A 9,630-nucleotide genomic window follows, 5' to 3' on the forward strand; every position below is an offset into this window, starting at 1 on the left:
AAAAATGAAAGAGGAAGAGGGTAGTGAATGATGTTCCGGGTCACTAAAGACCTGAGGTATGCATTTAAGGGTTAAATAATGTTATATTTCACTATTCATTTTTAACACATCAAACTCATAGCATTATTTGTGCAGCTGTAATTGCAGTGTAAATGCATTTATTACATCTTTGAGCTGCATTAAAAAAGATCACACTTGATTGACAGGCGATCTGACCAAATCATAAAGCTGAATCTGCCATTTTGTCTGACAAACAAACCAGACAGGAGAGTAAATTAGTGTTGTTGGACTTGAACTTGAAAAATTGTGTGTATTGACATCTTTCCGTGGTTGAAACAAGATATCTTCTGATATTCATTCATGTTTATTTTGTGATATAGCTAGTAAAGAGGAAGAGACAATTGGTTCATGTGCCGCTTGAACTGAGGCACTACAGCAATCTGTCATGACATATTAAAGAGCCACAAAAAGGCATTTATTGATTGAATTTCTTAAAAAAATTACACAAGTTGAAAGCTGAGACTTTGTTTCATAGCAAAAGTATCCAGCTCTGTCTTGTCTGTCAGCACGTTGTCAGTTTCCTCTTTGCTCCACAATGTAATATTCACTGCATGAGAACATGATGTGTGGCGTGAGAACGGCATGGTTTGTCTGACGTAGCAACAGTAACTAAGGTGGGCGGGTTTTTGCAAAGGGTCAATTACAGTCTTTAAGTTTCTTATTATTTTAAGTCAAATTAAAAGCAAGAATCTGATATAAAAGGTGACACATACATTTAATAAGGTAAAAAAAAGAGGTAAAAACGCCCCTGGAAATCAATTTAAGAAATCAAATTTTGCCCCTTAAAGGGAATATTAATTTCTGTCCCTAGACTCTTGTGAAACTCTATTCTCTACTCTATTAAATGCTGTATGACCGTACTGTTATGACCAGGATCATTATTTTGATTTGAACATAATCCTAAACTATTCTCATAACACTCAAATATTTTCAAAGATTTTAGAAATATGACATCTGCATCTATTTAAACAAGAGAGAGACAGCGAGAGATACTGGAGTGAATGAGGGAAAGTGAGACATTTGCTGGAGTTCAAGAGCCCAGTGGAAAGCATCCCCGCTACAAACAGCACTGAAGAATAGAGTCCCAGCCTGTTCAAGACCTCATTACGACCGTAGGATAGAACCCAATGGAATACAGATGCATCTCTCTCACCGTCTCTGTTTCCCACACTTTATTGTGCCTCTTCGTTTGGACAGGGACCCAAATCGATACTTCTCAACTAGGTTAATATGGCACTTTAGAAGCAGTCTATTCATCGGCCCAGGAGTACACACTCAGATAATTGCTTTTTGAATTGGGTCGTACTGGGAGTGCGCGTGGAGCGACTGAGGCCTACCGCCCTCTGTTGGATCTGTGATAGTTTTTCTCTTTGGACATCACATGGCATTCCAGTGCATTCCAGAAGCAAAGAAATTAAGAGAACTTGGAACAAGACAATGGAAATGTGATATACATGGCATGAGACTATCTAGGGATTTGAAAATCGTCTAATTGCCAGCCTAACCCCTTGTCCAAAAACCCAGACTTGTGGTCTTTGCACTTGAGCACTCGACTAATTATATGATGTATTTCCTGTATTTGGCCCAAGTGTCCAAGTCAGGATGAAGACCACAAGTGTGTGTCGAACTTTTCATGACCTGACTGGACACACTTATATTGTTGTAAAAATGTTAAACTTTATTTTTATTTTAAATACTTTGCATTTTAAATTCAACCTCTAAATGTCTGTTCAGTAGTCTCTATAAGGTGCTTCTAATTAAGTGACGAAAAGCAGTTGCAAATGTTGTACAAAATAAATATCACCAATACTCATCTTTGCACCAATAAAAAGTGCAACACTTTGTTTTTCTTCCAAATTATATGTAATAATATGTAATTACTACATTAATATTTAACTTACATTGGAAAGGTTTCTGTGACCTCTCGCGAGATCTCGACAAAAATCTCATGATTTATTCCAAAACATGATGCATGATGGGATACACTAAGCCTGGAATTGCGCTCCAGAGATAGTGTGGTTTAGTGTGCTTTAAGGGCACTGCACTTTGGCGTGTTTAAGACCTGGGACAATCTTGCTTACTTCCTGTCACACAGACGCAAATTTTGAAATTAATTACACACAATTACAACATTTAAATCACATGCAGCCACCACTAAAAATGTGACATGGCCAATACTAGTTGACACACTCACACTGTGGATTGTGGAAAGATGCTCAGCTTTTATCCAACTTAACAGTGAAAAACCCTGAGCAGCACCCAATTACTGTGAGGTGATGGCAGTAACATGTGTTTCAAAATCTGAGATGGTGTTCTTCTGGATTTAGTGTTTAAATCACATTGTTTTATTACTATTCAAAATATAGCAGTAAAAGGCAATCATTGAGGTCCAAAAATCCATAAAAATAGGGCACAATGTACTATATTAATATGAAGGAATTTTCCGTATTGATCTTTTACAGGTGAAGTTTTGTACTTCATTGCATTGTGTTTTAGGGTTAATGGATAATGCCCTGGCATAAAATTACAGATTTATTTTCCTATTTTTATTTATAATATGTATATCAATCTTTATATTTCCAAATTGTATGTGTTTTTACTGCAAAGGCAACAATTTTGAATCTCCACTGATATAGTAAGTGTCGATGAAAGAGCTTGGACACCTAAAAAGGAAATCAGGAAATATTCAGCTATTCACATTGATAGATAATGATTATACTTAAAATTATATCTAGTCGAACATTTTAGTATTACAGCTGTCATTCACAGTTACAAATAAATTGCTGACAATTCATAAATCAGAAATTCATGAAAAAAAATCATAATGTCCCGTTGTTTATGTGAACAACGTTTTGTAAAGACTGGATGTTGTGGTCACAAGATATGGACCATTTAGTTATTATGGGCCACAATCAAAAAAAAAAAAAAAGATTTATTTTTAATGGCTTTGTTAACAATTACCAAAAAAAATTGCAAGTCAAAATTAAATATCCCTTGATCAAACTGTTGTACTATAATGTGCAAGGCTATTAAATGTGCTAGATTTCCTTTGCTTATATCTTAAAAATGCTTTGGTAACTCAAAATTATTTTATTATTATTTATTTTTCTTCTTTTTCTGAGGTTCTTGGGGTGGTATATGCCAGGTTTTGTGCAAATCAGGTTGACGATCTTTTGACTTACTGATTCAGAGGGGAAAAATGATTGTAGCCAAGGTTCCGTTATTAACTAAAATTACAATTTATTTTCATTATAGTGTCAAAAAAAAAAGTGTTTGCGAGCACATGAATAGTGGGAGGAGTTTCTCTACAACCTGTGTCTCTGTCATCCAGACACTTTTGAGTAGAAAAAGTATAAGCAGCAAATCAGTAGAAATACAATATAAGTTCTACCTTTGGTAATTATGTTTCAAATGGCATTTGGCCACTTTCACTGTGGCTAGAGTGTATCGGAATCAACTAAAGTGTATTAAATTAATGATACCCAGATTTAGCCTTATCTCCAAATGACTATAGCCCCATTGACTCCCATTGTTTTTTAGTTTGTTTTAAATTCCTTATTTTTATTGTTGTGATTATTATTACTAATATTATTTTTAATTCCTTGTTTTTATCGTTGTGAATTACTATTTCACTTCCTTTTATGTAAAGCACTTTGAATTACCACTGTGTATGAAATGTGCTATATACATAAACTTGCCTTGCCTAAATTGACACACTATGTATAATTTTAGTATTTTGGAAATAAAGTTTGCATCTTTCCGGCAGTAATCGTGCATATATGATTTTACTGACTGCTAAAAGCAGTCCTATATTATGTGCACCTATATTATGTGCTTTGTCCTCGTTTAAAGACATTAAGCGGCTGCGTCGGAGAGAAGGGAAAAACTCTTCACCTCCGCAGTTTCCTCGTTATTCTCAGCTCCCAGTAAATGGATTTGTAATTACGGCCTGTCTGCCGCGGATCTTGAGTAATTGTCCTCCAAGTCGCTCAAAGAGTTTGCGGTACATTCTCTGACCGTGTTCGTATTATTCCCCCTATTGATAACGCATGATGAAGGGCCATTACATCTCATTATTGGCCGCGCCGCTAGATTCGAGCCCCTGACCCCGTGCGCCTCGAGCTCATGTTGCGACCCCAGCCGAAGCATGAACGCTTCAAACCAGCGGCTGACATTTCCTCCCGCTCCACACGGGTCTCTAATCTCGGTCCCCCTGCAGCGCACGGTTCCTCAAATCAGAGCACGTCACATTGCCGCGCGGATAATGCGCCAGCACCGCGCGTGGGCTGCCGGAGTTACAAGGAGGTGGGAAGTAACAAAACAAAGACCCTGCGAACGAAAGGAAGACAGAAAATAGAGTGAATAATGCACTTGAGACATGGGCGTTTTGCCATGAAAAACGAAAGCGTATTGAATCTCATGCCTGCGGATTTGGCTGCGTTGAGAGGCTCGCCTGCCCGTGCCAAGTCCACAAATCCGCGCACATCTGTTTGCGCGTTTGAGTCTGCGCTGGCTTAAGGAGCTCTACTCACACAGACCCGCTCCGGTCCCAGCAGCTTTAGCCCGGATCTGCGGTGATAATGTTATTCTAATTAGAAAGAACACATAGCAGCAGCCAGAACCTTAGTGTCGACATGCGCTGACCTCATCCACATTGTTACAGCATTTCTTAGAGTTAGACCCTTCGCAAGGCTTTTTCTTCTTCATCTAGACATTAGAAACTGTGTAAGCTTTGTCTTGCATTTATTTTTTCTGACCCCTCTTTTTTTTTTTTTTTTTTTTTCCCTTTTTTAAATCATAAAACTCACCAGAATTAGCTATATTTGTGCTTTTACAGGCATGGCTCGCTTAAGTTGCCACTGAATCGAGATGCCTCATACGGAAATGTAATATACGATATAGGTTATCCTATATCAAGAGTGTTGTTGCCATACAATGTTCACATACATACGTATGTCTCAAAAATATATATTTTATTTATACTGTATATGCAACTTCATGAAAACAGCATATAGGCTAAACAACAAATCTGTATGTTCACATATGTTTTTCTATCTATTTATATAGATCTATCTATATGTATGTTCACATTTTATTTTAAGGTCCAATTCTTGCTATTAACAAATCATTAACTACGACTTTTGCCTCAATAAACTCCTAATTTGCTGCTTATTAATAGTTAGTGCGGTAGTTGTTAAGTTTAGTTATGGGGTAGGATTAGGAATGTAGAATATGGTCATGCAGAATATGTGCTTTATTAGCACTGATAAACAGACAATATATTAATAATAGGCATGCTATATTAAAATACATGACTACATTTCATAATTACTTAAATAATAATATCGTATATTGATGCATTTTAGGATGGATATACATGTGGACATCATACAGTATGTCAGAAAATGTACATAAACATACATAGCCTATTTGTATGGCCTAGAAAAATATACGTAATTATATGAAATTGTTTCATGTATGCTTTTATTTCATATAACAATATATTTCACATTATATTTACATTTGCATATGGGGCTGTTTGCTTTGCTATTAACACAAGACAATCTATTCATCCATCCATTTCCAAACCACTTGTCCTCTGTAGAGTCATAAGATGCTGGATCCTACAAAACAAACACAGCTGATTTTCAGAAATGCTGTGAGATCAGTGAAGCCCCGTATATCACAAATACACTGACCTTGCCACCTTCACCCAAAAATGAGGTGAGCATATTCATAACATGTTGTGCCTGGCTTGTTTTGAGCAAAAGTGACTTACAATACCAGTGTTGTCACAGTGTCTTTCAGTGCTTTGATTTGAACATACTGTAAGCACAAGGAGAGGAGAAAATTATGATCCAGTGATTTTGAATACTTGTAAAATCCATGAGTTATATGGACTTATTTTATAATACATTTGTGCAGCATTTAAACATTTAGGAGGTGGACACATCCCCAGCATAGCGCTTGATAATAAAAAAAACCTATATTGAGTAAATAATGACATAATTGTTATATTGTTGAAGTATTCCTGTAAGAATGCTTGAGCTTTATTCTGAGGCACCTTTGCATGGCTGCATGTTATTATTACCAGTGTTCATAAATGAAGCTGTCAGGAGCTGTTCTCAACGACTCACTGCTGCATCTGATGGATTCTATTATTATGTTTGAGTGTGTGTATTTATGGATCCTCTCAACATCCTTTTATGAACAAAAGACACTTTATTCCAGAAGAAACTGCTTTTCATTAGTTGGTCATCTAAAAATATTCAGTATAGAAATATCGGTAACACTTTAGAATAGGGAACACTTATTCATTATTTACTATGACTTTTCCCTTAATAAATTCCTAGTTTGCTGCTTATTAATAGTTAGTGTGTTAGTTGTTAAGTTTAGGTATTGGGTAGGATTAGGGATGTAGAATAAGATCATGTAGAATAAGGCATTAATATGTGCTTAATTACTACTAATAAATGGCTAATATTCTAGTAATATGCATGCTAATAAGCAACTAGTTAAGAGACCCTAAAATAAAGTGTTACCAAAATATGTCTCTTTCTTTCTTTCTTTCTTTCTTTCTTTCTTTCTTTCTTTCTTTCTTTCTATTAAGCAATTTCTTCACCTTTGATAAGTGTAATTTCATTGTGTGAAAAAATGTCACTTAATTTATGTTTGAAAAAAATATTTTTAGACTCTTAAAAGGCAAACATTGTAACAATATTTACTACATCAGACCCAAATTCACTGACATAAGTTCAGTTTTAACATTTCATAGACATTTGAGGAAGTATTTACAACAGTCAATAGTGAAAATGGCTTTAAAGGTGCATGGCGCATGACATTCTGGAATACAATTGTCAACAATTGAATGAATAAATAATAAAAAGAAATCAATCAAGAACATTTAACATCCATTAAGTTCACTGCAGTATAATTGTCATTTAGACATTTCAGATTAACTTCTATTAAATTTAGGAATACAAAGGAAAACAACTCCTTGTATAATTTGTATGTGTTATTTAATGGTGTTCACGGTTTCTCATGGACTGCTCCACCTTTACCTTTTTTCCCCACCACCTTAAAAAGTACCAGGCGCTGCATGTGAAGATGCTCTGCTGTCTCTCCAGTTGGAAAGGAAGGCATATACAGTATGATTGGCCTCACCACATTCAGGTCGTTTCACAGTTTTCGCTGAAAACCCATCATCTGTAGCTTTGTTTTTCAGGGAACTGACTTCAATTGACAGCATCCAAGGACTGTCAAGTGTGCATAAGGTTTCCCATCTTCATTTGAAGTCTTTGTGTCCATCCACAGCAACCGCTAAAAGATCTCTGTTCTGCCAAGCGGTGGTGCTTTTGGACTCGTGCCGCTGACACTTCACAAAAGTCTCCACTGCTGGGATAAGATTTATACTTGTAGATTTCATCACACACCTTCTCCAAAATGTCCCTTTTCATTTTTGTAGTCACAGTCTGTCATTTTCCTTGAAGGCATAGTTTCCTTTCTCTAACTGGAGTTCAGTATCAAGACAGAAGCAAGGAATATTGAATAGTTTTATATATTTTTAGTGTAAGGCTGTGGTAACAACATTGATTTATTTATTTAATGTTCACATCACAGCAACACTGACTCAACCAATGGAGTGAAATTAGGGTTTTTTTGAACAATGGCAGACAGCGAGAGTGTTCAGAAAACTGTCCTGTTTGGTGGTCTAGAAATGGAACACTTCACCTTTTAAGTCTAAAGAATATATCTTATCAAAGTTTTATTTTTAGTACCTCCATAGCAGACGTGAGGATTTTGTCAGTGCTGGACTAACTGTCTAATTGATCATGAAAAAAAAAATTAATAAAAATTCACTATCACTCTCTTGTGTTGGGCTCAAATCCCTTTCATGCATTTAGATATTCTCATCATGGCAGGTTTGACATGGTTCCAAATGTCACTGGTTCTCGAATGGTTGTTTATCCGTCACTATGCATATGCTGTATGTGAATGAGATTGGAGAGTGTTTGCGCTGTGTGGCTTTCCCTTCTCTGTGTGACCTTATCTTACTATGAACAAAGGTGATAGATTACTTGAGCAACTTATTTTTATGACAACAGTGTCATAGTTTGGCTTGATGGGTCAGATGTGTGGATTGTGATTGACTGCAGATGAAAGAGGATGTAAAATGGATGTAAAAGAGGATGTAAAAAATATGCACACTACAGTGGACAACCCAGCTAACAGGAAACATTCTCACAACATTCACAATTATATAAATGTTAGAATAAAACATTCTTAATGCGATGCTTATGGAACACTTTAATGCTTATATCTTTATTAATATTTGATATACTACCTTCTTATTACATTGAGAAAACGTTATCAGAACAACATTTATGGAATAAGCGTATGTTGTTATTTGTACTTGAACGTTCTATGAAACCTGTTTATAACCTTTAAATATCGTTCAAATCATGGCAAGAAAACTGGACTTTTTAACATTCTTAAAATATTGCAAATAAACATTCAAATAGCGTTATATTCTAGGTGAAAATAGAGTTAGTAAAATATTTAAGTTTTGTAAATAACATTTCTAATCATGACAAGAAAACTGGACATTTTAATTTTCCTAGAACTTTACAAATAACATTACAAAATAAACATTGAAATAAATTAATATTTTGAGTAATAATACAATTAGCAGAACATAAAAAAATGCTTATGTAACCTTTAGGTAAAGTTTTAATCACATAAAGAAAACTGGACATTTCAACATTTTAGAAACATATCAAAACAATGTTCCCACAATCTTTTATATAGCTTAAATTTGTTACTCTGGTAAATGTAAAGAAGTGTCTGTTACTGAAAAATCGTATTGAATCAGAGCATGTGAGGCCAGACATGTTATGAAAGTTCATGCTGCATATATTATCAACTTTCTTCATGCGGTCATGTCACGTAGGCCACTTGGGCTGCTGGGTAACAGTCACCAGTAGCTCTACAGCTGTATGTGGTCATTAATTAAAGAGGTTTTCATTGAGAACTGAAGAACTGGTCACAGATAAAGACTTGAAGACTCTTGATCACAACAGACTGTTTGACCTTGTTGTTTGTCCTGCAGAAGCAGATCTATTTTCATAATGATATTCTCATCAATGCATAGAGAGAAACGCACAAACTGAGGCAGTTATGAAAAAGTGCTGTTTCAGAAGTTCATAATTTAATAGCCTATTAGTTGCTAGCAGTATGTTTATGATTTGTTTTTTACATGAAGTTAAGTGACTGTCAAAAGTTGTTTACTGCACTCCAGAGACAACGAGTGAATAATAAACACACTGTAGAACAGGATCTCGTGTGCTTTTCATGCATGATTGGCTTGGTAAGTGCCTGAGCAATGAACATGGTGAATTATGACAACAACACTCGACGCTAGATAACATTTCACAGTCAGATTTGTGGAAGGATGCAAAGCAGGCTCATTAACCTCCAGACACAGCTCCGTTTAACTTTATTAACAACCAAACACCACCAACCAGAGCAAACGGAAAAGCAGACTCACAGACAGAGAGCATGATTTGTTAT

The sequence above is a fragment of the Barbus barbus genome, assembly GCF_936440315.1.
Source record: "Barbus barbus genome assembly, chromosome: 14".
Classification (NCBI taxonomy): domain Eukaryota; kingdom Metazoa; phylum Chordata; class Actinopteri; order Cypriniformes; family Cyprinidae; genus Barbus; species Barbus barbus.